The sequence below is a fragment of the Labrus bergylta genome, chromosome 12, assembly GCF_963930695.1.
Source record: "Labrus bergylta chromosome 12, fLabBer1.1, whole genome shotgun sequence".
NCBI lineage: Eukaryota > Metazoa > Chordata > Actinopteri > Labriformes > Labridae > Labrus > Labrus bergylta.
In genome coordinates, this window is record NC_089206.1 from 1025774 (window position 1) to 1038273 (window position 12500).

The 12500-nt window shown below is 42.2% G+C and overlaps 2 protein-coding genes across 5 annotated transcripts in view; both read left to right on the forward strand.

Annotated features, from left to right (window-relative positions):
- Positions 1-233, forward strand: part of abcd1 (ATP-binding cassette, sub-family D (ALD), member 1) — a 12553-nt gene extending 12320 nt beyond the window's left edge. For all 4 annotated transcript variants that reach the window (XM_020658275.3, XM_020658274.3, XM_020658276.2 and 1 more), the window contains exon 17: positions 1-233. This exon is cut by the window's left edge and continues 844 nt beyond it. The gene's annotated coding sequence lies outside the window, so the exon portion shown is untranslated.
- Positions 234-1000: 767 nt separating this feature from the next.
- The window catches only part of plxnb3 (plexin B3), a 56812-nt gene continuing 45312 nt past the window's right edge, over positions 1001-12500 (forward strand). Inside the window, exon 1 of the mRNA XM_065961353.1 lies at positions 1001-1199. The gene's annotated coding sequence lies outside the window, so the exon portion shown is untranslated. The remainder of the gene's footprint in view (positions 1200-12500) is intronic.

The following is a 12500-nucleotide window of genomic DNA, read 5'->3' on the forward strand; positions in this document are numbered from 1 at the left end:
TATTGAAGCTGCTTCACTGAAAGAGTTTAAAAAATAAAAATATTTGTATCAATCAGTCAGATAATCAGCTGACATTAAAAAAATAATATTTTACAGAAAAATGTTTTAACACGTTTTAATTCAGTGATGCTGATGATGTCACAGAATGTTGCTGATGATGTCACAGAATGTTGCTGATGATGTCACTGGATGATTTTTTTGTGGTACTTTGCAAAAATAAAAGTTAAAAATGATGATTCTCTTTGTCTGTTGCTTTTCAAAATAATGTTACAAAGAGAGAATGCGGCCATGAGATGTTTCAGAATAAGAGTTCAAGTTTTTTAGTTTGTTCACTCTTTTAGCCCTGTTTCGACTGGAGGATCTGTGGTCTTTTTGAAGAACTACGTGCATTTGGACCTAAACATACCAGGGTCTACATTTAGTTCTGGGGAAAAAGATCTACCCCTCAAAAAGACCCTGCTGGGGGGGGTAGTGCTTTCTAAAGGTCCAGTGACTTTGGAGGACGGGGAGTGCAACTCCTCTAGGGCTGAATGTCTCTGATTGGTCAGGCACAGCAAGAAAGTAAAAATAAGTATTTTGAAGGAGAATTAATCTAATGTTCAGCAGGCAGACCCAGACCCATGTTGAACAGCCGTCTGCTGAGACTGAAAGAATCACAGAAAATTATTCACTAAACATTTAATAATCAAAAGAGAGTTTGGTTCATCTTTCTTTGCAGCTTTTCTACTTTTTGTTGATTTATAAATAAAGTTTTTGTTCAGTATTTTACTCTTTGTTTAAGGACAAACTGTGATCACAGATTTTCCTTAATGTTTGATAAAAACTTAACGACTAATAATGAGAATAATCTGCAGTTTAGTAAACATTAAAATAATCCTTTGTAGGGCCCTACCCTGGGCTGTTAATATTAAGGGCCCTACCATGTGATCATCAAACAGTGATCAGCTGAGAGTGACAGGAAGGCTCCGTGACCTCTGACCCCTCTGCAGCAGGTTGTCGGTTCGTCTCCCGGACCTGAGCCCGGCGGCAGCAGCTCTGAGGAGCGACAAAAAAGCCTCCCGGCGCTGCGCGGAGAAGAGTCGGGCGGGGCGGGGTCTTTATCGGACCTGTTGTGCTGCTCTCGGTGCGGATCGAGCAGGTTCGTCTCTGCGGGTTTTTGGAAGTTTTTCTCCGGGCCGGTTGGACCCCGCCGAGCTCAGGTGAGTCTGACCCGGATCACAAGGTCCTGTTGACGGCTCTGAGTCGTCCCGAGCTGCAGGAAGGAAGCGCGTGTGTGTGAGTCAGGCGTGTCTGACAGCAGCGCGCCAGACTCCGTTTACAAAGTGACGATTTTAAATGTTCTGTCTGTTATTCTCTCAATGATGGTGCAGACAAAACCACGATAGTTTGTTTGGATCCAGGAGGACTCTGTCTTTGTTTCCGCTTCAACTCTTTGACTAAATGTGAGTTTTGTGAGTCGTTTCTGCGGGTTAAATAATCAAAGCCTTTAAACTGAGCGTATCGGAGGCTGCAGTCGGTGGGTTTAAAAACTGGTGTTTGCGTAACGGGGTTTTGTTTTGGAGGATTGAGAAGATTTAAAGTGTCTTTAGTTTCACATTGAACTGTTTATGACTCTGAATAGAGACTGTCTGTCGGCTGCTCCCAGCCTGTCCTGGCACGGCACGGCTCAGCCCGCAGCCGCATACTGAATAGCTGACATTCCAACACACACACACACACACACACACACACACACACACACACACACACACACACACACACACACACACACACACACACACACACACACACACACACACACACACACACACACACACACACACACACACACACACACACACACACACACAGAGAGCGCTATGTTTCTGTGACAGAAGAGTTTAGAAGTCACCTTTACTGACGTTCCTGAAGGGAAGTCAGAATCATGTGATCCTCTGAGTAAACAAACATCCAGTAGACAATACCCCCCACCCACATTTACACACACACACACACAGGCAGGTGCTTCTAAAAACCTAATTTCTGACTAATAATTTGTAACACTGATTGTGTGTGTTGTACAGCGGTAAAGTTGTGTAGTGAGGTCCTTTTAGTAAAGTTGAGTAGGGGAGACCGGGTTCAGGTGTTGCGTCTTAAATTGCACTAATCAGACCAGGTGACAGAGAAGTGACAGTCTGCACATGCTCAGTGACGATCCCCTGCTTTACACCAAACAACTCACTGATCAAGTTTATTGGGGGGTTGCTAAAACTCTTTCTCTCGGCTAAGTTGATCGAGTTGTAAACTTTGTTGCTACAGAATGATATATCGTGATTATCTTCAGCGGTCACATTTTTGCATGTTGGTAGTTGACTAAAATGCCTGATTTTGCGGCAGCTTTTAAAACCAGTTGTGATGTTTTGAAGCTTTGTTTTTCTTCTGATGTCGCAGGAGCATGTTGTGTAAAGTGTTTTCAGTGATCTAATTATCCGTACTAGAAAAGGCTAAATATCAACAACAATCGTAACAAAATCAGCTTGAAGATGCACAGAGAAATAATGAATGACAAATCTGTTCCTTAAAGACTCTGATATAATAATACATCTGAAAATAAATAACTTTATAACTGATAAATGTTGAAAACCAAAAGTTCATGTCCTTCAGGTTTATAGAACTTGATTGAACAAAAATCACAAGGCCGTGCAAAATCCCCAAAGATCGTTTGAATTGTTGTGATTGGGAGATCACAACAAACTTTTTTTTAGTAATTTACTCTTTAAACATAAAACATTTTCATCTTTCACTGAATCAATCTTTGTTGGTTGGAAGACTTGGTTTGTAGTTGTACTATTGGTTGATGTGGGTTACCGACTTGGTTGGCTAGTTTGGTTCGATTTGGTTGGATGTCTAAGTTGGCTGACTTGGTTGTTTGATTGGTTGGAAGAACTGATTGGTTGGCTTACTAGTTGGATGATGCAATTGGTTGACTTGGTTGGTCGACATTGTTGGATGACTTGTTTGTTTGATGTTGTTGGCTTACTGGTTCAATTTGGTTGGATGACTTGACAATTGACTTTGTTCTGGTTGGCTTACTGGTTGGATGATGCAATTGGTTGACTTGGTTGGTTGACGTTGATTGTAACTTGGCTGTTTTACGTGTTTGGATGTCGTTGGCTGACTTGGTAGTTTGAGTGGTTGGAAAAACTGATTGGATGACTTGGTTGGATGACTGGTTGGATGACTTGGTTGGATGACTGATTGGATGACTGGTTGGATGACTTGGTTGGGTGAATTGGTTGGATGACTGGTTGGATGACTTGGTTGGATGACTGATTGGATGACTGGTTGGATGACTTGGTTGGATGACTTGGTTGGATGACTTGGTTGGGTGAATTGGTTTGCTGACTTGGTTGGATGACTTGGTTGGATGACTGATTGGATGACTTGGTTGGATGACTTGGTTGGATGACTGATTGGATGACTTGGTTGGATGACTGATTGGATGACTTGGTTGGATGACTTGGTTGGATGACTGATTGGATGACTTGGTTGGATGACTGGTTGGATGACTTGGTTGGATGACTGATTGGATGACTTGGTTGGATGACTTGGTTGGGTGAATTGGTTGGATGACTTGGTTGGATGACTGGTTGGATGACTTGGTTGGATGAATTGGTTGGATGACTTGGTTGGATGACTGGTTGGATGACTTGGTTGGGTGAATTGCTTGGATGACTTGGTTGGATGACTGATTGGATGACTTGTTTGGATGACTTGGTTGGGTGAATTGGTTGGATGACTTGGTTGGATGACTGGTTGGATGAATTGGTTGGATGACTTGGTTGGATGACTTGGTTGGATGACTTGGTTGGATGACTGATTGGATGACTTGTTTGCTCACTTGTGTGTTTGAGGAGTGTTTCTTTGTGTCAGCTGTTTCAGGGTTGACTCCTGACAGTCAGCACTCAGGGTCACACTCTCAATGTGTGTCAATCTGAGGCTCCGCCCCTTATAGCCAGTAACATGAATGAAGTCACACAGGCAGCATCAGTGACATCATCATCTTCATCATCCTCAGTGTGATGAAGATTATTTAACTGAAACGTCCATTTGACTAATCTGAAGGATTTAGTCTGAGACCACGTTCAGATTACTGTTTAATCACCTCTAATCTACACACACACACACACACACACACACACACACACACACACACACACACACACACTCTGCTTTGATGTGCTGTAATCTGCAGATTTAACTCAGTCTTCACACACTCAGAACTGGACTCTAACCAGCAATACTGGCAATACCAACAACACAGCAACACCAACAAGACGGCAACACAGTAGCCATTAACTTTTAAAAATATTTGGATTGTTCAGCAGCTCTACTTTAAAGTGAAACAGATTGTTCATAAGTCTCAGGTGTACAGAGTAACAGCTACACCTCTCAGAGGAGAGACGCCTACAGAGCACTACATCCTGGTTAGTCCTCCACAGAGACTCAACCCCCCCACCCCCCCACCCCCCTTCATAACAACCACCTTACACCTCCACATATAATGAGCTGAGAGCAGCCTGTTCACTGAGGAGGTTTATATTCACCCTGTCATGATGTGTTCACTAATATGATGTGTTCACTGTCATGATGTGTTCACTGATATGATGTGTTCACTGTCATGATGCGTTCACTGATATGATGTGTTCACTGTCATGATGCGTTCACTGATATGATGTGTTCACTGTCATGATGCGTTCACTGATATGATGTGTTCACTGTCATGATGCGTTCACTGATATGATGTGTTCACTGTCATGATGCGTTCACTGATATGATGTGTTCACTGTCATGATACGTTCACTGATATGATGTGTTCACTGTCATGATGCGTTCACTGATATGATGTGTTCACTGTCATGATGTGTTCACTGTCATGATGTGTTCACTGTCATGATGCGTTCACTGATATGATGTGTTCACTGTCATGATACGTTCACTGATATGATGTGTTCACTGTCATGATACGTTCACTGATATGATGTGTTCACTGTCATGATGCGTTCACTGTCATGATGCGTTCACTGATATAATGTGTTCACTGTCATGATGCGTTCACTGATATGATGTGTTCACTGATATGATGTGTTCACTGTCATGATGTGTTCACTGTCATGATGTGTTCACTGATATGATGTGTTCACTGTCATGATGCGTTCACTGATATGATGTGTTCACTGTCATGATGTGTTCACTGTCATGTTGTGTTCACTGTCATGATGTGTTCACTGTCATGATGTGTTCACTGTCATGATGTGTTCACTGTCATGATGTGTTCACTGAGATGATGTGTTCACTGTCATGATGCATTCACTGATATGATGTGTTCACTGTCATGATAAGTTCACTGTTATGATGTGTTCACTGATATGATGCGTTCACTGACATATATTCACTGTCATGATGTGTTCACTGTCATGTTGTGTTCACTGTCATGATAAGTTCACTGTTATGATGTGTTCACTGATATGATGCGTTCACTGACATATATTCACTGTCATGATGTGTTCACTGTCATGTTGTGTTCACTGTCATGATAAGTTCACTGATATGATGCGTTCACTGACATATTTTCACTGTCACAATGTGTTCACTGTCACGATGTGTTCACTGTCATGTTGTGTTCACTGTCACGATACGTTCACTGTCACGATGTGTTCACTGTCATGTTGTGTTCACTGTCACGTTACGTTCACTGTCATGTTGTGTTCACTGTCATGTTGTGTTCACTGATATGATGCGTTCACTGTCATGTTGTGTTCACTGTCACGATGTGTTCACTGTCACGATGTGTTCACTGTCACGATGTGTTCACTGTCACGATACGTTCACTGTCACGATACGTTCACTGTCACGATACGTTCACTGTCATGTTGTGTTCACTGTCATGTTGTGTTCACTGATATGATGCGTTCACTGTCATGTTGTGTTCACTGATATGATGCGTTCACTGATATGATGCGTTCACTGTCATGTTGTGTTCACTGATATAATGTGTTCACTGATATGATGCGTTCACTGTCATGTTGTGTTCACTGTCATGTTGTGTTCACTGTCATGATGCGTTCACTGTCATGTTGTGTTCACTGTCACGATGTGTTCACTGTCATGTGGTGTTCACTGTCATGTTGTGTTCACTGTCATGTGGTGTTCACTGTCATGTGGTGTTCACTGTCACGATGTGTTCACTGTCATGTGGTGTTCACTGTCATGTTGTGTTCACTGTCACGATACGTTCACTGTCATGTTGTGTTCACTGTCACGATGTGTTCACTGTCATGTTGTGTTCACTGTCATATGTTCACTGTCATGATGTGTTCACTGTCATGATGCGTTCACTGTCACGATGTGTACACTGTCACGATGTGTACACTGTCACGATGTGTTCACTGTCATGTTGTGTTCACTGTCATGATACGTTCACTGTCATGTTGTGTTCACTGATATGATGTGTTCACTGTCACGATACGTTCACTGTCATATTTTCACTGTCATGATGTGTTCACTGTCATGATGCGTTCACTGATATGATGTGTTCACTGACATATTTTCACTGTCATGATGCGTTCACTGTCATGTTGTGTTCACTGTCATGATGCGTTCACTGTCATGTTGTGTTCACTGTCATGATGCGTTCACTGTCATGATACGTTCATTATCATGTTGTGTTCTCTGTCATGATGCGTTCACTGTCATGTTGTGTTCACTGTCATGATACGTTCATTATCATGTTGTGTTCACTGTCATGATGCGTTCACTGTCATGTTGTGTTCACTGTCATGATGCGTTCACTGTCATGTTGTGTTCACTGTCATGATGTGTTCACTGTCATGTTGTGTTCACTGTCATGTTGTGTTCACTGTCATGATGTGTTCACTGTCATGATGCGTTCACTGTCATGTTGTGTTCACTGTCATGATGTGTTCACTGTCATGATGTGTTCACTGTCATGTTGTGTTCACTGTCATGATGTGTTCACTGTCATGTTGTGTTCACTGTCATGATGCGTTCACTGTCATGTTGTGTTCACTGTCATGATGTGTTCACTGTCATGTTGTGTTCACTGTCATGATGCGTTCACTGTCATGTTGTGTTCACTGTCATGATGTGTTCACTGTCATGATGTGTTCACTGTCATGTTGTGTTCACTGTCACGATGTGTGCACTGATAAGGTTTTCCTTTTGCTGTTAAGCTGAAAGTTGAACAACCTGTTTTAGGAAGTTTCCTTTAACCTTTGTGTGTGTGTGTGTGTGTGTGTGTGTGTGTGTGTGTGTGTGTGTGTGTGTGTGTGTGTGTGTGTGTGTGTGTGTGTGTGTGTGTGTGTGTGTGTGTGTGTGTGTGTGTGTGTGTGTGTGTGTGTGTGTGTGTGTGTGTGTGTGTGTGTGTGTGTGTGTCTGATTAGTAGTCAGTTTCTGATACAATCTGCCCAACCATCTGTTTAACTCAACTTTACACATCCTGCTCCCAGTGTGTGTGTGTGTGTGTGTGTGTGTGTGTGTGTGTGTGTGTGTGTGTGTGTGTGTGTGTGTGTGTGTGTGTGTGTGTGTGTGTGTGTGTGTGTGTGTGTGTGTGTGTGTGTGTGTGTGTGTGTGTGTGTGTGTGTGTGTGTGTGTGTGTCCTGGGAGTTTGTTGTCACATGTTTTATTAATGATCACATACCAGGACAGGTACTGCTGCTTGTTGTTTCCCAGTTTTTATGCTGGATAATTAGCTTTTCCCACATTTTATTTTTGGCTGAGGTAGCTGTCTCTAGTCTTTATGCTAAGCTAAGTTATCTCCCAGTTTTTATGTCAGGCCAAGGTTGTTGTTACTAGTCTCTATGCTAAGCTAAATTAGCTGTTCCCAGTCTTTATACTAAGTTAAATTAGCAGATACCACATTTTTTGCTAAACTAAGTTAGACTTTCCCAGTCTTTATGCTAAGCTAGGTTAGCTCTGATGGAGGCTTTAAATTAAACACTGAGGCTTTTTTCTTCTTCGATAAATCTCGTCTCCATGAATCGATTTCTTTATTTTTTAAATTTATAATCTGACGTCTGCAGATGTTTTTGTTTCTTCATAGAGAGACTCACCTTCTTTCTGCTTTTATAAATAATCTCTAAATAATGAATGAACATCCAGATTATCAGAACATGTTGATAACATACATGATCCGTCTGCGGTTTGATGACATCACTCAGCAGTCAAACTGAGTGATGTCATCAAAAACTGCTTTAATGTTAAAAATGTTTATAATAACTTCAAATGTTGAATCAGTTCATGTTGGGGCGCAGATGGCCTAGTGGTGAGGTCGTGCCCAATGTACGGAGGCTATAGTGCTCCGAGCAGGCGGCCCGTGTGTGTGTGTGTGTGTGTGTGTGTGTGTGTGTGTGTGTGTGTGTGTGTGTGTGTGTGTGTGTGTGTGTGTGTGTGTGTGTGTGTGTGTGTGTGTGTGTGTGTGTGTGTGTTTCATGTGTTGGTGCAGATGAAAGAGTTGCTGGTTTGATTCCTCGGGGACTCTGAGCCAGCGGCTGCCTGCTGCTCACACACACACTCACAGACCTTACCTCAGGGTGTGTGTGTGTGTGTGTGTGTGTGTGTGTGTGTGTGTGTGTGTGTGTGTGTGTGTGTGTGTGTGTGTGTGTGTGTGTGTGTGTGTGTGTGTGTGTGTGTGTGTGTGTGTGTGTGTGTGTGTGAGTGATGTGTTGAACAATAAGTCGGGTTCTGATGTCTCCTGTTTAAACTTTGAGAGAACTCTTAAACTCCGTCTGACTCATCTCATGTTTTCGTCCAATCAGAGCGTGCGTCTCAGCTTCACCTTCAGACTCACCTGAGAGGATGAAGGTGAACACACAGGTGTGACAGACAGAAAACAACAACAGCTGTAACATCACAAAACACTGAGAATCATTTATACCATTTATACTGGTTTATACTGGTTTATATTATACTGGTTTATACTGGTTTATATTATACTGGTTTATACTGGTTTATATTATACTGGTTTATATTATACTGGTTTATATTATACTGGTTTATACTGGTTTATATTATACTGGTTTATATTATACTGGTTTATACTGGTTTATATTATACTGGTTTATATTATACTGGTTTATATTATACTGGTTTATACTGGTTTATATTATACTGGTTTATATTATACTGGTTTATATTATACTGGTTTATACTGGTTTATATTATACTGGTTTATATTATACTGGTTTATACTGGTTTATATTATACTGGTTTATATTATACTGGTTTATACTGGTTTATATTATACTGGTTTATACTGGTTTATATTATACTGGTTTATATTATACTGGTTTATACTGGTTTATATTATATTGGTTTATATTATACTGGTTTATATTATACTGGTTTATACTGGTTTATATTATATTGGTTTATATTATACTGGTTTATATTATACTGGTTTATACTGGTTTATATTATACTGGTTTATATTATACTGGTTTATACTGGTTTATATTATACTGGTTTATACTGGTTTATATTATACTGGTTTATACTGGTTTATACTGGGTTCTACTAGTTTAAACTGGGTCCTACTGGTTTATACTGGATCCTACTGGTTTATACTGGTTTATATTGGTTTATACTGTTTTATACTGGGTTCTACTAGTTTATACTGGGTCCTACTAGTCTATACCAGTTTAAACTGGGTCCTACTAGTTTATACTGGGTTCTACTGGTTTATACTGGTTTATACTCGTTTAAACTGGGTCCTACTGGGTCCTACTGGTTTATACTGGGTCCTACTGGTTTATACTGGGTTCTACTTAGTTATAGTGGACTATACTGAGTTATAATTATTTCTACTGAGTTATACTGGATTGTACTGGTTTTTACCATAGACTGTAAATATTGGGTTTATACGTAGTTATACTGGGGGGTTATACGGGGGGTTATACTGGGGGGTTATACTGGGGGGTTATACTGGCTTATTTTTTAATAATTTATACTTTATTGATCCCGTGAGGGGAAATTTGTTTTTACACTCTGTCTAGTTAACATGCTACACATAGCCTGAAATACACAAACAGGATCCTATGGACATGCACTAACAGAGAGGTCTCAGAGTGAGGGGGCTGCCCACAGTGGGCGCTTCTGAGCTGGTGGGGGGGATTAGGTGCCTTGCTCAAGGGCACCTCGGCAGTGCACTGGCACCTCTCCAGCTGCTAGACCAATTTCCGGACTTGGTCCGTGCCGGGACTTGAACTGGTGACCCTCCCATTCCCAAACCAAGTCCCTACAGACTGAGCTACTGCCACCCCACACCAACTGGGTTATACTGGATTCTACTTTGTTGTAATGGTTTATACTGGGTTATACTATTGGTTGGGCTATATCGGGTTTTGCTGGGGTATGCTGAGTTGTACTGGGTTATTCTGGTTATACTGAGGTATACTGGGTTATGTGGGTGCTGCATGGTGGCGCAGTGGTTAGCACTGTTGCCGTGAACGTTCCTGGTTTGAATCCCCGTCTGACAGGAGTCTCTCTGTGTGGAGTCTGCTCTCCCCGTGCATGTGTGGGTTCTCTCTGGCTTCCTCCCACAGTCCAAAGACATGCTCGTTAGGTTTAACGGTGACTGTCTGTTGTACTTATGATTCGGGGGTATACTGGTTTATTCTGGGATATTTGGGTAAAACTGGGACAGTCTGAGGAAGTCTGGCCCACCTGAAGATTAAATCATGACCGCCTGCCTGCTGACGAGTCTCACAGAGATCAGAGTGTTTCAGAGGAAACTGAGTCAACTTTGGTCCAGTCTGGTTTTAGCTCTGCCGAGTCCAGTGACGCCCTGAACCCGGACTGACAGGAAGGGAAAGGGGGGGGGCGCTGAAACAAACAAGAAACTCACAAAGACGAGTGAGGAGGGGGGGCTGTTGGCTGGATGGGGGCCTATTGTTGATCCAGGATTAGGGCGTGGCCTCTGAGCAGATCATACACACACAAACGAACACACACACACACACACGCTGCTGAGTGGAGTGTGAAAGAAGCGTCCTTGATCGCACCAACTGCTGAGACCCCCTGAACACATCACCCCCCATCCCTCGAATACACCCCCCCAACACACACACACTTATACACACCTCCCCCTCTCCCTTGTGTGTGTCAGATCACACACACACACTGCCTGTGTAGCTGGAGGTGACATTAATAATCCATAAAGAAGCTGGTTTCTCTCGATCGCTCCCTGTGGAGATGTGCACACACACACACACACACACACACACACTGCTAACCAGCTGTCTCACAACCAGGCAGACAGACAGGATAGTGTGTGTGTGTGTGCTGCAGAACTTTAACAGGATTTAATCACTGTTTGAAAACAAGATGAGGCTTTTATTTTGAACAGATCGTTTTAAACTGGAGGATGATCACATGATTACTGAGTCTGAGAGTCACTGTGAGCCTCATTAATTAACATATAATTAATAATTAATAAGTCTTAATGAGGTAAATGAGTTAAATCGGAAGATAAACACAAATCAGATTTATTATTGCTGAGACAACTCAACCGGCATCTGATGGAAGTGGGTGTGGTCATCTAAAGGGAACCAGAAAACAACGTCCGGGGTCGGTTTTAGGGTCAGCGGGTTTCAGCTTTTAAATGCAGCTCCCACCTGTCACTCAAAGAGGCCACGCCCCTAATTCTACATCACATTAAATCGTAATTTAAGTTGTATATAAAAATTGAGCCCGTACAGAAATGAGCTCTAGAGACCCAAATTGTTATTGTACCCGTCTGTAAATGTGTTTATTTCTGCTGTAAAGTTGGACATTTTAACATAGAGCTCTATGGGGACTGACTCACTGCAGGAGACAGACTCTAGTGGACACTGGAGGAACTGCAGCTGTAATGTTAGACATTTTAACATGGAGCTCTATGGGGACTGACTCACTGCAGGAGACAGACTCTAGTGGACACTGGAGGAACTGCAGTTTTTATGACCTCATCGTTTTTCAGTCCTGGAAGTTTTGTGTTTTGGTTTCTGAGAAGAAGAAAAAAAAAAACAGGATAAAGTCTGAAACTGTGTTCATGGTTAGAGTCAGGCGTGTCCCTCTGATGGTCGGCGTTTCCATGGAGACAGTCGAGGTAACCGTGGTGATGAAGAGTGTAGCTGACGGCAAGATGAAGCAGACCTCAGAATGATAGTAAAACCAACTTGTGTGTGTGTGTGTTTGTAATTGAGTATGATGAAATATTCTCTTTGATGTTAAAGTGAAGACAGAACGCCTGAAGTGTCGAAACAGCCAGCGAGAAACAGCCAGCGAGAACCAGTCCGCCAAACTTTGTCAGCTTGAATAATAATGTGTGTGTCTTTTGTAGGTGTGTGTGTGTGTGTGTGTGTGTGTGTGTGTGTCCAGTTCAACACACTTCCTGTCACAGCTGACTTCCTGTCAGTCTGAGCTGGCTACAGGAGCATTCTGGGTAATGTAGTCAGTGAGTA